This window comes from Malus domestica, chromosome 16 (assembly GCF_042453785.1).
Source record: "Malus domestica chromosome 16, GDT2T_hap1".
NCBI classification, from domain to species: domain Eukaryota; kingdom Viridiplantae; phylum Streptophyta; class Magnoliopsida; order Rosales; family Rosaceae; genus Malus; species Malus domestica.
In genome coordinates this window covers 13,117,312-13,133,010 of record NC_091676.1, presented here as the reverse complement: position 1 = coordinate 13,133,010, position 15,699 = coordinate 13,117,312, and the positions used below count along the sequence as shown (strand labels likewise).

At 38.1% G+C, this 15,699-nt stretch overlaps 2 long non-coding RNA genes and 1 pseudogene across 2 annotated transcripts; 1 reads left to right on the top strand and 2 right to left on the bottom strand.

Annotated features, from left to right (window-relative positions):
- Positions 1-245: 245 nt before the first annotated feature.
- LOC108169728 (uncharacterized) lies at positions 246-4,580 on the bottom strand. The gene is made up of 4 exons (XR_003768594.2): positions 4,345-4,580; positions 3,476-3,616; positions 1,593-1,682; positions 246-805 (listed from the first exon to the last, which is right to left on the bottom strand). It is a non-coding gene; the product is annotated as an uncharacterized lncRNA (long non-coding RNA).
- Positions 4,581-5,662: 1,082 nt separating this feature from the next.
- Positions 5,663-6,299, top strand: LOC103416785 (flowering-promoting factor 1-like protein 1; annotated as a pseudogene).
- Positions 6,300-6,871: 572 nt separating this feature from the next.
- Positions 6,872-13,939, bottom strand: LOC108171283 (uncharacterized). The gene is made up of 5 exons (XR_011577544.1): positions 13,729-13,939; positions 8,533-8,642; positions 8,077-8,423; positions 7,145-7,247; positions 6,872-7,062 (listed from the first exon to the last, which is right to left on the bottom strand). It is a non-coding gene; the product is annotated as an uncharacterized lncRNA (long non-coding RNA).
- Positions 13,940-15,699: the final 1,760 nt, after the last annotated feature.

Here is a 15,699-nt window from a genome sequence, read left to right as displayed (position 1 = left end):
TAGAGAACAATTGTTTTGTTTTTAGTACCTGCTAATATAAATGAAAAGATAAATACATATCCTAATTCAAATGAAATTTGGGCTTGGTGTATAAAACGGTTTTACCACTTATTTTCCCTCCAATATTTTGTCTAGTTACAAAAACAATCTCAATTCTCTTAGAACACAGAGCAGGCTCTACAAGTATTCCAAGTTTAAACAAGAAAACAAGAAACAAATCAAGAGGTACAAAAAGGGCCAAAAAATTTCATCGAGCTACATATGTTTTTATTTTTGTTTTTATTTTACAAAAGTCATATTACGGGAGGGAGATGCACAAACACAGAACTTCGAGGGTAAACTGGCTTAACCACTATTAAAGGAGGCAGTACAACTAGAAGTCCCTTGCATCTCCATTTTCTTTAGATTGAAATGTTTTTGGGATTAACCCAAAAAACTCACATGGATTTCTACCCATATGTTCTTTTAAACGGAATTTTTTTTTGGGATTGGACCAAATTAATATTGTTATAAATATTTGTTACAGGGGGACCAAGCATCAATTGTTGGGGGTGCCATAAACTTTGTGAAGGAGCTAGAGCAGATTTTTCAGTCCATGAACAGCAACAAGAGGAGCAAGCAACAGCCTTTGGCTGACTTCTTCACCTTCCCACAATTTTCAACTCGTGCAACACAGAATAACAACTCAGCAGGGGTCCAAGCAAATGAGTCGAATACGACTCAGTGTAACAACAACCAGTGGGCAGCAGCAGACATAGAAGTGACCATGGTATGGTCCCGAGGGTAACTGGCTCTTGGACTAAATCTGGAGAGAAAGAAGATCTCCATAATTTACAAAATGCCAGTTAACTATAGTATAGCATTCCAAAGTAGATCTCCATAATTTACAAAATCCTACCTAATGCCTCTAGTTCATTTCATGAAATGTCAGAGACAATACTTAGAGAAAAAGAGAACCATGTTATTCTTTCTATTTGAATGACATCCCTTATCAAGTAAACATGTTCTTGTACTGTCAACACAACAACATCATAAATACGCCAATCCTTTGTCAACTTCACAACATCAACTATGGAAATGGTACATTAAATTACAATCTTAAGGTAGCAATCATAGTGCATATAGACTTCACTATGAACAATCAGTTTGTGTGATAAAAACCACAAGAAGACCACCTCCTTTATTGAAATTGCTATCTAGGAAAAAAACTTGTAGTTCAAACTATTCATCGGAAACATAGCATTCAACAGGAAAAGAAGCTATTGTCATCCAATTAAACATAGTTCAAACTTGTAGTACACTCCTTTGAAGATATTGTCATCCAATTAAACATGTAGGACACTGGAATTGGGGATCTTTACCACCTAATTACAGAAGTGTATTTCTAAAGTTAAATTCATACGATCAAATATCAAACAGCCATGAAGTTTTACAAAATGGTGGGTCCTTTTTTATATTGCCTAAACAGTTTGGTTTTTCTATAATATCACAGAAGTCATATTCACAGAGATGCAACGCAAACTTTCACACATCCAAGGACTACATTCAATAGATCCATGTCGAAAATTGATCTATGGGTTTAGGAATTATACCTTCTTCTAGACTTGAGGGTTTTCAGTCGTTTGCTACTTGTTTTCCCTTGGGTTCTGAGCACTGGCCACTTCCGTTTATGCTCATCTTCTCTGCAACCAACAACCACAGAATATTGCAGTTCAGCATCAACCCCACACGGTACAAAACATTCACATTGTAATATCATGGTTGGGCATTGACAGGACATATGGAATTGCTTCCTGCCTATCTCCAATGCCATTCAAACAAGGTGGTCCGAGGAAGGTAAAAGGAAATCAAAAAATGCAGAAACAAAACCAAACAGATGATACGACTTCGAACATAACCACAAACCAGATTCTTTCATCACTTGTCACGTGAAATATAGCAAGGCTTAGTTGTAAAGCCATGGTCGTAAGGCTTAATTATAAAGCCATCATAGTTAACAAGTAGTATTTTCCTATGAATGAACAGAGTTGTGAGTGTTTTTTATTCACTTTAAAAGGAGGGGTGGGCGGGAGGTAGGTATATGAATACAAATGCATTCAGGATGCATGCTAGTTAACCCTCCTACCATATAGAAAGTCCAAAGTATGAAAGGACACGAAATTTTCAGATTAGCTGCTTATAAGAACAACTATGGAAATTCATTGGGTGCACGTTATTACTCGACTTGTATGCAATTGCTCCCACTTTCATATACTTCCCAGTGGCACAAAAGTAGAGTAAATTTTATGCCAACTAAAAATGTCTAATTCTTGGCCCATGCACCAGTAAAGACAATCCTTTCACTAGTCATCTCTCCTTGTTATCAGAAGAAATCTTTACGCCTCTTCCAGAGAATCAAACAAACAAATAAAATGAGACCAAAGACGAAAATTCTTGCAAAAGTTTCTCTAAAAGCTGAATGAAGATATTCCAGAGTTTCCACTGTAATCCAAACTCCATAAGCCCTATAAAATAGGTCAGGATTTTAATGTCAAACATGCCTGGTAATACAGATCTCCTTATATATGCCTTCAGACTAACACCTAAGTTTCTCAGAATCTCATATAAAGAGTGCATAACAAAAATTTCTTCAACTCACATAAATTCTCATCCAAACAATTCACAAAAATCCAACCCTACATGAAATTTAATAAAATAAAAAAGCGAAACTAGTAAAGATTCGTGAACCAAGAACATAAAAACGAAAAACCACACAGATTTATGCTAATATAACAGAGATGGAAGTATGTGTTCCTTCTGCAAAAGAAACTTGTCGATTTTATGGCCAAGCATGGTTTCTGAGTTCGGATTTGAAAGAAAAGTTGAAATATGAAAACCCCAAATTCATCAAGGTGACTGTGGTAGAACTTGTTGGTGAAGACATTATCAAAATCTTCTAACACAATTCCAGAGGTCAAAGAGTTCTGTTAAGAGTAAAAAAGCTATTGAGAGTTCCATGAAATCAACAATGAAAAACGATTTCTATTTTCTTGAGCATTCAATATCTACAAAGAGAACAAAAAGCTAAATAAAAGGAAAAAAATGCATAAATATACGGCCCAGGAACAACACTACCCAAAAAAAAAAAAAAAAATTAATCCTTCCTGAGTTCAAGGTTGTGTGGATTCAATAAAATAAAACTTCCACATGGAATGAGACATCCAATACCTCCGGATGATGAATGCGCTAGGGATAAATTCAAGGGGACATTTCACAAGAGTAGTTTATGTTGCTATCAAACCAAAGTTCTCTTTTAAATCACAAATTCATCATTTTTTTTAATGAATTATGCACCTACTTTTTACGGGAGAGGTGTGGCTATCAAACCCTAGGCCAGCTACAACATTACATGCTCTTTGTTGATGTAATCATGTAGATGAAGGAAGTCAGAATTAAAAATTAACTGAAAAGAGTAAGGGACTGTACTGTTACATACCTTTCTCAGAAAAGTCATCAAGGAGGATGGAGGTATCCCAGGATTTGAAGCGTTTGCAGACGAGATCGTAATGTTTTCAGACTTGACTGAATCTTGGGCACGCCTCACAGCATCCAATGTCTCATTTGTGGAAGATGAAACCTACAAATAACACCTTGAGAAATATAACCATACTGAATGGATGGGCACTTTATGATAATAAAGATGAGAGTCTCTATTTGATCTTCCCAACAGTTTCTTCTACTGTAGGTTTCACAGAAGGCAAATTTGGAATAAATGTAACCACACCAAATGTGAAGGCACTTAATGATAATAAAGAAGAGAGATCTTTCTGTTATCTTCCCAAGAGCTTCTTCTAATGTAGGTTTCATAGAGGGAAAATTCAGAATTTGCATATTATTGCATTCCATCAATGATCTAGTCAATTGTGAATGAATGGAGATCAGACCGTGGAAAGGGAAAACCATCATCGACCAATGACGAGAACAAAAAGTTCATGTATTTCTATTATGATATAGAGACTGAATTTTAGACATGCACAGAGAAAACCGTACGGAATCTTATCACCCAACTTCTTCCACAAGCATACATAAAGTATTTCACTTGTGCCAGATATGAAAGCAGTTATATTATGCAAGATATAATTCCAAGGCAGAGTTGCAGAAGTTACTAGTATGTGCGTAAAATTTGAATTGCAGGGAACAAGTTTTCTCACCCCAGTTGTATGAACATCAAAACCCTAATTTGTTCAAGTGCAAGGGTCTATGAATGAAAATTTCTCAAACCCATAACAACAAAATCAAATAAAGGTCAGTAACATCACAATCTGCAAACAAATCGAAGAAATAAATCGAAGTTTCGAAGTTTACCTGACAACTTCGAGCAGATAAGGGCGAGCAGATGCAGATGAGGGAAGACGTAGAGATGAGGGTCAGGACGACGACGATGAGGGAGGCAAGGTTGACGATGAAGGAAGACGCAGAGATGAGGACCAGCGACTCTCTCTATCAAAACGGCGAAGGGCTTCCGAGTCCGCCCGAAATTGGGGATCCCCGTTAAGAACGCGTAAGGAGGTTTTTAATCCGAGCGAGTCCGACCTAAGCTCATTAAACCTAATCCTGGAGCACACCAAACAACGGACTACAGTCTAGTCCAGTCCAATCCTGTCTAATCCGGTCAAACAAACGGGCCCTAAGGGGCCTTATAAAATCTAAAAAATATAAGCTCTCGAGGATAAGATGGTAATCTTCCATGTCTTTTATTTAGTTATAGGTTTGTTTTGTTTTGTTTCGTTGTTTTTTTTTTTTTTGTTTTTTTTTTTTTTTTGTTTGCAACATAAGGTGGTATATAACCCAAAACTAACTCAATAAATCATTACAAACAGTTCGAGTCCTAGAGACTTCGATCATATAATCAAATAAATGAGCTCCAAATCATTTACATGAATTTTCAAAATAATAGCACCCAAGATTCATATTATAACTCAAATTGGCAAGACCGTCTGGAACAACGTTCTTAAAACATATGCTCAACTTGGTATTTAATACAAATATTGTTATCTCCATGTATTTATGCCCACAAAGCCAAAATGTTCAAATCATGATCATTTTCTATTATATCGGTATAGCTTGCTAATAAGCTTTCTCGAGAATAAGTCTCCATCCTAATATTTTTCCACAAGCAAAACAAAGATTCCCAATGTGGGGTTAAAGCCTTAGGGAGGAAAAAAAATTAAAGAAATAAAACACAAGGATTCTCCTATCGGATATATGAAATGCCCACGCTTAGATAGGTGATTGCTACTGGTCCATGGCTGCATGTCCCAAACACCATGATCCTTATTGAATCCTTACAAAGGGAACCGATCCAAAGGAACTGAGCCTATTCATCAAATGATCCAGGCCATTAAAATTTGATCCAACAACTACAAACAGGAGGTCCTCCAAAAGTTATAATAATTGTAGCCGTTGGATCAATTTTCAATGACCCAGATCATTTGATTCTTGAGCTCAGTTCCTTTGGGTCCGGAGGGGATCCGGTTTCCTTACAAAGACTCCCCCACAATCAAGTGGAACCTACACTACTATACCCACATCCAGACATGCCCATATATAATTTCATCTCTCCAAAATTTAACCTCACGACACTTCATTTTACCTATATATACACATACTCTACATCCCAAACTCATACAAACAACACATTCTCACTCCTCCCTACAAGCTTTTGCCTACTTAGTTGTTTAACCTTCTGATCACCAAACATGTCTTGGGTTTGGGTTTTCAATAATGGCGTCGTCCGGTTGGTGGACGGGGCGAATTCCTTGCAAGGCTCCAACGCCCGGGCGCGTAAGGTGCTCGTCCACACTCCAACTGACGAGGTCATCAGCTCTTACGCCATGCTCGAATGCAAGCTGTCCACGCTCGGTTGGGAGCGATACTACAACGACCGGACCTTCTTCAGTCCCACAAACGATCCACCCTCGAACTCATCTCTCTCCCCATGGATTTCAACAATTTCAAGTCCATGCACATGTATGACATCGTTGTTAAAAACCGTAATGTGTTTGAAGTGAGGGACACGTAGTCCTTGGACTAGTTTGTGCAGCGTGCTGGAAGTGTTTGTGATGACTTTGATTCTGTGTTCATTTGTGTGCGTTTGTATGTTTCTGCAGGTTGATTTTTGGTTTGGTTTGGTTAGGGGTTAGGGAAAGCTAATTAATTAAAGTAGTCGAAGGGTTTGTTTGGTGATTGACTGTTGGATAATACTCTGACAGTTTGTATAAATTGTTATCATTATGCAATAAAAATTGGGTCTTGACTGTTGTGTTGTGTTCTTTGTTCCACAGCTCCCTCTTGTTTCCTTGGGAGAAAATCAAAACAGACAGAATAAACCTTTACCAAAAAGATAGGCGAATTTCAGTAATGTTTTTAGAGAGGTAAAGTCCACAGAAGATGCTTTGGCTTCTCTTGGTCACCCCCTGCAATCGCCGATCGCGTTTGCATGCATGGAGTTTGTAGATTAAGAGCATTTATTCTTGTATATCAAGTCATAGGTTTAATTCCTCCTTCCCATAATATTATAATATTGTTTGTACATAAAAGAGCTAGATTAATCCTAAATATTCAAAATAACTATATGTTCCACAAATATCTTGCGGATGAAAAAGATTGATCTAAAAGGTTGGAAGTGATGTGGAATTTCATTTGGCATATATATGTAGCATTCTTGGCTTTGATGAATGCCTTGTTGACTGGACTAAGAGAGGAAGGGGCAACGCCTACTCGCTTAATTTGCTTTGTATTCTTTCATGGTCTGTAAGATGTGTCGAAGATCCTTTATTTATTCGTTGAATACAACGAGATATTATATTAAGTAATGAGTCAGTCATAATAATTTGGTTAAAACTTGTATTGGCGAGAAATAAATTTAAAATATTTAACTTACAAATAAATAAATAAAATAATTGCGGTTCATAGTTAGTACTGGACTACTTTAAGCACTAAAATAACCTTTGCAATATAATCCGGAAGGCAATCACCACACAGCTTACACGCTTCTTCAAATGGTAACAAGGCAGCAGAAACCTAAGAAAAATATGGTAACGTATTAGATCTAACAAACCATATCAAGCATGCAACCTCAGATCAGATAAATATTGCAACTCACTTTTCCTCCTCTTGATATTAATGCATTAGCTTGTACGTCCAACTCCTTTTGCTTACTTGCTATATCTCTTTGTGGAACCGTGCTTTTATATTGCACATATGGCCTGGAAATAAGTACATTATAAATTTATAAGTACTAAATCATAAGGATATGCGAACAACAACATCATGTCTATAAAAGAGCAAAAATTGTTCACATCTCAGAATACTAAGGCCGGTAATGAACTCATATGAATTTGAGAAAAACTGGTGAAGGATATGTTGCTCCAATCTGAAGCATTATGCCACTGCTGGTTCTTTTGTATGGCTTATCTATTTGGTGGCTTATTTCGGGAGACACAACCCTTTCCACAAGGACCACATAACATACCGGAGACTTTATGGAGAAGGTTTGGAGGTCTACTAAGGCAGCTGCTGCCCAAGCCAATTCGGTGGGTGTGGGCTAGGCTACACTCAAATCCTTGTGTTTACATGTGTGACTGTTATTTGGCCGTCTAAATATATCGATCTAAATTCACGCATCAACAATATAAAAGTTTCTAGTGTTAACTTACAGAAATGGTATTAAGTTTTCACTTTAAAGCTCAAGGGGAACGATCATTGTGCTGTTTGCCACAATCAAAAGGACGGATCATTGTGCTGTTATTGGGCTGTTATACTTACTACAATCAAAGGGACGGATCATTGTGCTGTTATGTGGAAAATTTCTTGGTTATTTTATTTTGAAACAACTAGGAACTTCTTAGTTATAAATTGCATAACAAAGAAACTCAATCACCAAGGAACGAGGATTGAGGACACAAATAAAAACAAGGTTCTTGCAATGTCGACTAATCGCTTAGTTCCCTGATAATAACAGAAGATTTTGCAACAAGAAAGATGCCTACACTTTCTAATCTAGATTTAAAGCAATAAAGCAGTAATAAGTCATACCTCATACATGTATGTATCCAGCAAACGCCCGGCCGAGCGAAGCCTGCACAAGAACAATTCCAGAATCATCAAAATATGAAATATGAAACAACGAGTAAGCAAATGAGCTTCGGAGTTTTTTGGCCGAAAATCGAACTTGGAATTGGTCGTACAATATTAGTTTAATCAAAGAACACGCACAGCAACTTAAATGATAAACTTAAACAATCAAATGAGTCGATTTCTTCGAGTATATGCGTAATTAGCTTGTGCTAGACTCATCCACACACAACACCACCCTCTTTCCCTTTCTCGAATTTCGCCTCCGCTTCCTCGCCGGAATTCTCAACGAAACCGTAGTGGAAAACCTAATTTGAGTGAAACACCAATAAAAAAACATGAATTTTTTATTTTCTTAGCAAACATTTGAAGATTAAAGAACAATAATATCCACTTATCAACAATTTGATTACTTACTATGCCGTCTTTGGACGGTTGGACCGCACATCTTCGGCTACGAATTTGATGCCGGAATCGGCAACGGCGATGACGCCTGAATACTACCAAAGCGCTCGTCCATCATCGCCCTTTCAAACGGCAAAGCGTTGAAGTATAAGTCCAAAATCTGATTAGAAATAAGTTGTGATGTTAATGTGTATGCACTTATGTTAAATACTAAGTGAGAGGGTATATAGGTATAAAAGGCCATGAGTGCCATGTGTGATGATCTTAGCTATTAGCTGAATGTGTGGCTGAGATCTATTTCAAATTGTACTGATCCAGCTCAGTTTTATAAAAGGCATTATATCTCTCTTTGCACGATGTATGCAATAGTAAGAGACAATTAATGAAATCAGTTATTCCTCTGTGACTTTGCAGAGAAAAGAACAACCTCATTCTTCTCTCCCTGTTTCATTCCAAAAACTATTCATCTTCTCTTCTTCCATAGAATTAACCTTATCAAATTGTAACATGGCCTCAGAGCCGATTTTCGATCAATTGAATCTGGGCGTGAAGCTGTGAAATCACTGAGCTAAGTCAAAGCTCGGTGAAAGTCGCCGGAGTTTTCATTTGAGGCGAGAAAGCAACAGACGGACCAAGATGTCTGGATCTGGAAGCTCGGAGGTGAGAACCCCAATCTTCTCCGGTGAGAACTACGAGTTCTGGAGGATTAAGATGGTAACGATATTCAAATCGCTTGGGTTATGGAAGCTGGTTGACAAAGGGATTACAACCCCTGACTCGAAGAAGAAGAAGGAAGTTGAAGGGTCATCGGACGATGCAGTCGATGAAGAAATGGCTGCTGTGTTCATGAAGGATGCGAAGGCTCTAGGAATCATTCAAAATGCAGTCTCGGATCAGATCTTCCCACGAATCGCCAATGCCGAATCAGCTAAGATGGCATGGGATTTGTTGTACGGGGAGTATCACGGTGGTGATCAGGTACGATCTGTGAAATTGCAGAATCTTAGGAGAGAGTTTGAATATGCTAGGATGAGAGATGATGAGTCTTTATCTAGCTATCTTACACGGCTGAATGAGCTAATTAATCAAATGAGAACATTTGGTGAATCTCTGTCGAATGAGAGACTTGTGCAGAAGGTTCTGATTAGTCTTAGTAAACCTTATGATTCTATCTGTTTGGTTATAGAAAACACAAAGTGTCTAGAGACTGTAGAGTTGCAGGAAGTAGTTGCAATCTTGAAGAGTCAAGAACAACGGTTTGATCTGCATACTGTTGATACTACTGGGAAAGCATTCTCATCTTTCTCAGTGAATTCAAAAGAGCAGAATAGGGGTGAAGGTCAATCTGGTTCATCTCAGTTCCAGAAAAATTGGAATAATAAGGGCAAGAAATGGGGTTCAAAACCTAAGTTTCAGCAGAAATTTTCTGCTAGTCCTGCACATAATGCACAGTCAATGGGGCAGATAGGTACAAAACCACAGTGCAGGGTATGTTCTAAGTTTCACTTTGGAGAGTGTAGGTATAAAGGGAAACCTAAATGCTATAACTGTGAAAAGTTTGGTCACTGGGCTAGAGAGTGCACAGTAGGTAAATTAGTGCAAAAGGCAAATAGTGCTAATCAGGTAGAAGTGACAGGGAACCTGTTTTATGCAAATAGCACAATCACTGAATCAAAAGTGAATGGAGAATGGTATGTAGATAGTGGTTGTAGCAACCATATGACAGGGGATTCTAAGTTGTTAATAGACATGAAGACAAATGTGGTTGGCAAGGTTCAAATGCCCACAGGGGAACTCATGAATGTGGCAGGTTTTGGAACACTTATGATAGATACTAGCAAAGGCAGAAAATATGTCAAAGATGTAATGTATCTACCTGGGTTGAAGGAAAATCTGTTAAGTGTGGGGCAGATGGATGAACACGGTTACTACCTGTTATTTGGGGGAAAGATGTGCAGTATTTTTGATGGACCTTCATTGGATTGTCTTGTACTCAAAGTTGAAATGAAAAAGAACAGGTGTTACCCCTTGACACTGATACCAAATGATCAGGTTGTACTGAGGGCAGGTATTTCTAAGTCTACTTGGATATGGCACAAGAGACTAGGCCATCTGCATTTTAGGGGTCTTCAGCAGCTTAAAAACAAAGAAATGGTGCATGGTCTCCCAGTTTTAGAAGAAATGGATGAAGTTTGTGAAGGTTGTCAGTTTGGGAAACAACATAGAGAGTGGTTTCCAAAGAATCAAGCATGGAGAGCAAGTAAACCTCTAGAACTAGTGCATGTGGATTTGTGTGGTCCTATGCAGAATGATTCACTTGCGGGCAACAAATATTTCATGCTTCTTGTAGATGACTGTACAAGAATGATGTGGGTTTATTTTCTGAAATACAAGTCAGATGCATTGATATGTTTTAGAAAATTCAAGTCCATGGTGGAATTACAAAGTGACTTTAAGATAAAATGTTTGAGGAGTGACAGAGGGGGAGAATTCACATCTTGTGAATTCAACAAACTGTGTGAAGATGCAGGGATTCAAAGACAGTTATCTATGGCCTACACTCCACAACAAAATGGAGTAGTGGAGAGGAAGAATAGAACGGTTGTAGAAATGGCTAAGGCAATGCTTCATGATAAAAGCATGCCATACTTTCTGTGGGCAGAAGCAGTACACACAGCTGTGTACATTTTGAACAGATCACCTACAAAGGCACTCAATAATTTAACACCATTTGAGGCTTACAGTGGCAGAAAACCAGGGGTTGGCCATTTAAAGGTGTTTGGATCAGTATGCTATGTGCATATACCATCTGAAATAAGACAGAAGCTAGATGCTAAGAGTGTCAAAGGTGTGTTTGTTGGATATGCTACATGTGAGAAGGGATACAGAGTGTTTGATCCATGCACTAAGAAGTTAATTCTTTCAAGAGATGTAGTCTTTGATGAAACTATAACCTGGAATTGGAAGAAACATTCAGAGAATTCTGTTGCTGTGACCCACATTCAGAATTCACATGAGTTGGGTGAGATTCAAGACAGTGCCTCCAGTTCCTATACCTCCTCTCATACTGAAGAACAAGAAAGCAGCACTCACGAATCTGTTGAGATCCCTCAGTCTTATGATCATACTCCAGTGAAATGGAGAAGCATAAATGATATTATGGCACAGTGCAATCTCTGTATTGTGGAACCTGAAAAATTCGAAGAAGCTGCACAAGATCAGGCTTGGATAAAGGCAATGGAAGAAGAACTGCAAATGATTGAGAAGAATGGAACTTGGGAGCTTGTTGACAGACCAAGTGATAAGCAGGTGATTGGAGTTAAATGGGTGTTCAAAACTAAGTTGAACTTAGATGGTTCAGTCCAAAAGAACAAGGCAAGACTAGTTGCCAAGGGGTATGTGCAGAAACCAGGAATTGACTACAATGAGACTTTTGCCCCGGTTGCAAGATTGGACACAATCCGAACCTTGATAGCTCTTGCTGCACAGAGAAGCTGGAAATTATATCAACTAGATGTTAAATCTGCTTTTCTGAATGGAGAATTGCAGGAAGAAGTATATGTAGATCAACCTGAGGGGTTTGTAGTTAATGGCAGGGAGGACAAGGTCTACAAATTGCATAAGGCTCTTTATGGGTTAAAACAGGCACCTAGAGCCTGGTATGGAGAAATTGACAGTTATTTTGCTAAGTGTGGGTTTGAGAAAAGCTTAAGTGAAGCAACTCTCTACACTAAGACAAGGGGAGAAAAGGATATACTAATAGTCTCCATATATGTGGATGATATTGTGTATACTGGAAACAATCAAGACATGCTGGATGAGTTCAAAGAAGATATGAAGGAGAAGTATGAGATGTCAGACTTGGGCCTTCTTCACCATTTTCTGGGGATGGGGATAATTCAAACAGAATCTAGCATCTTCATTCATCAAAAGAAGTATGCCTCTTCCCTGTTGGATAAGTTTGGATTGAAAGAATGTAAATCTGTCTCTATACCTCTTGTGGCTACTGAAAAGTTGAGTAAAGAAGATGGCAGTGGTGCAGCAGATGAAGAGAAATACAGAAAGCTTGTAGGCAGTTTACTGTATCTTACTGCTACAAGGCCGGATGTGATGTATGCAGCTAGTTTACTAGCTAGATATATGCATTGTCCTACAAATAAGCACTATGGAACAGCCAAGAGAGTGCTCAGATATGTCAAAGGGACACTGGATTATGGTTTGAAGTATGAGAAAGGCAAGAAGACAGTCTTGGTTGGTTTTTGCGATAGTGACTGGGGAGGATCTCTTGAAGACAGCAAAAGCACCTCAGGCTATGCATTTTCTTTTGGAAGTGGAGTGTTCTCATGGGCCTCTGTGAAACAACACTGTGTTGCTCTTTCTACTGCAGAAGCCGAGTATATCAGTGCTTCTGAAGCCACAGCTCAGGCCATATGGCTCAGATTTGTTCTGGAAGATTTTGGAGAGTTACAAGTTGATGCAACCCCTCTGCAGTGTGATAACACATCTGCAATCTCAATATCCAAGAACCCTGTGTTTCACCAGAAGACAAAACACATTGACAGGAGATATCACTTCATCAAGGATGCTTTGCAGCAAGGGATAATTGACTTGGTTTACTGTCCTACCAAAGAACAAGTGGCAGACATTTTCACCAAGGCATTACCAAAGGACAGGTTTAACTATCTCAGGGACAAGCTAGGAGTTATATCAGCTTTGGACTTAAAGGGGAGTGTTGAAGTATAAGTCCAAAATCTGATTAGAAATAAGTTGTGATGTTAATGTGTATGCACTTATGTTAAATACTAAGTGAGAGGGTATATAGGTATAAAAGGCCATGAGTGCCATGTGTGATGATCTTAGCTATTAGCTGAATGTGTGGCTGAGATCTATTTCAAATTGTACTGATCCAGCTCAGTTTTATAAAAGGCATTATATCTCTCTTTGCACGATGTATGCAATAGTAAGAGACAATTAATGAAATCAGTTATTCCTCTGTGACTTTGCAGAGAAAAGAACAACCTCATTCTTCTCTCCCTGTTTCATTCCAAAAACTATTCATCTTCTCTTCTTCCATAGAATTAACCTTATCAAATTGTAACAAGCTGGAATCCAATTAGGGATTGCATTTATTTTCTTGTAGGTTTTTCTCAGGAAACAAACAGACCAGAAAGGAAAGGATTGAAGAGTGTGAAGTGAAAAGCAACTGACTTTAGATAAGGATAGCAATGTGGCGGTGGATTGGAGCTTCATGCCGACTTGGAAACTGAGCCGCCGCCGCTGCCATGTTTTGGTACTGTTATCATGGCGGAGGCTGAGGCGATTAGGAAAGGGATGGAGATTATTATTGCTAGTGATGTTATGGCGGACTCAAAAGGGGTTGATCCAAATGATTAACAAGGAGCTCACGGCTGATATGGCACTTCATCTTTATCTCCACGATATTTGGAGGATGACAAGCTTGTTCTAGTCGGTGAAGTTTTGCTTTACGCTTGGCCATGCAATCGTGCATCTCATTTGGTGGATGCACACATAGCTAAGTATGGCGGGAGTTTTGATTGAGATGAGTTAGGTTTGAAGTTTTTTTTTAATATTTTAAGAGAAAATGCAAATGTAACTGTTCGCACTTAAATTCAATAAATTTCCATCTTTTGATCAAAAAAAAAAACATTCTATCTATTTTAGATGCATCTCACCATTAGCTCATGTATCTTTTTTATTTATTTACGTCACTAGTTATTACATTTATTTCCTAAATAACTAAATTTTACCTTGACAATAATTACTTACGTTAATGGTACCTTTAATTCTTTTCCAAAGCAACTCATTGCATGTTTCAGTTTTTGAATTATTTTATGTATGAATTTTATCTATTTCAAAAGGTTTTACAATTTGTTAGCCTTTTCTGTTTATTTTTATATGTATTTGTCATATCAAAGGTCGATCAACACAAAATAATTAGACAAGCTTTACTTACAAGATTAACGTGTAGTTATTTTTTTTAAAATAATTCTTTTTTATATACCTTTTAGCTAACTCCACCCCTGAGGATACATCTATAAAAGTCTATTACTTATAAATAGACTTGGCATTTTTCACCCGACTCGTTAACCTGACCCGACCCAACCCGTTAAAATTAGTATTCGGATGGGTGATAAACGGGTCGGGTGGTTAACGGGTCAACCCGTTAATCACCCGTTAAATAACAGGTCATTTTGGGTGAACCCGCGAAACCCGTTAACCACCTATTAAGACCCATTATGGAGGACTTTTGTGTAATTTCAACTGTTCTAATAGAAAACCCTCAGGTTCCTCACGTCTCTCTCTCTCGCACCGTCGTCACACGGCTTTGCTCTCCGCAAGTGTTGCCATTGTCGTCGGTACTGGCAATTCCTCCCAACGTTCTTCAAAACTTTAACCCCATGGCTCCTTTTCCATTTCTTCCCCACCTCTCTCTCTCTCCCTCTCCCTACAAAACCTTCATCTTCGACGTTTCTGCTAATCAGTTCATGTTATTTCTAATCAGGTAAGTCTCTCTCTATCTCTCATTTCTTTGCTTTAGAGTTCTTATGGAAGATTGTTGCAATTTTCGGTAGACCCTTATTGTTTTCTGGATTTTGTAGGCCATTTTGCGTATGAATCAATGAGGTTACATTATTTGCTAATATGGGTTGATTTGTTTTGTCGTAAATATGTTGAATTGCAGTCTCATTTGTTATGTATGAGCTTAAAGGGAGCTTCTTTCCCCTTCCCAACTGCTCGCTTTGAATTTGTCAAAATGTTAGCCATAAATGTTTTGATTTGGGTTCGTTTTGGTTATTCGATTTGGGTTCGTTTTAGTTTCGAAGTATGAATTTTCCCGATTTTTCTGAAATATTGAAAGGGAGTTGGTTTTCCAGGTTCCAAAATAAAATGTAATTTTGGTATAGGACCTTTTGTGTGTGTGGAGAATGAAACTATTATAAGTGGCATTCGAATTTATTTATCAATTTTTCGATGGAACGTTTAATTATTGTTTGTATTCTTGTGCATCGTAATAAAGCTCCAGGTGTTCATCAAATCACTCAATGACTTGCATATGCACACAAACCGAATGAAGGAAGGAGGTGGCTAGCACAAGCACTAGGATGCTAAGAACGGGTGTAATTGATTTGGATGAAATGTGTAAAAAAAAAAAAAGGT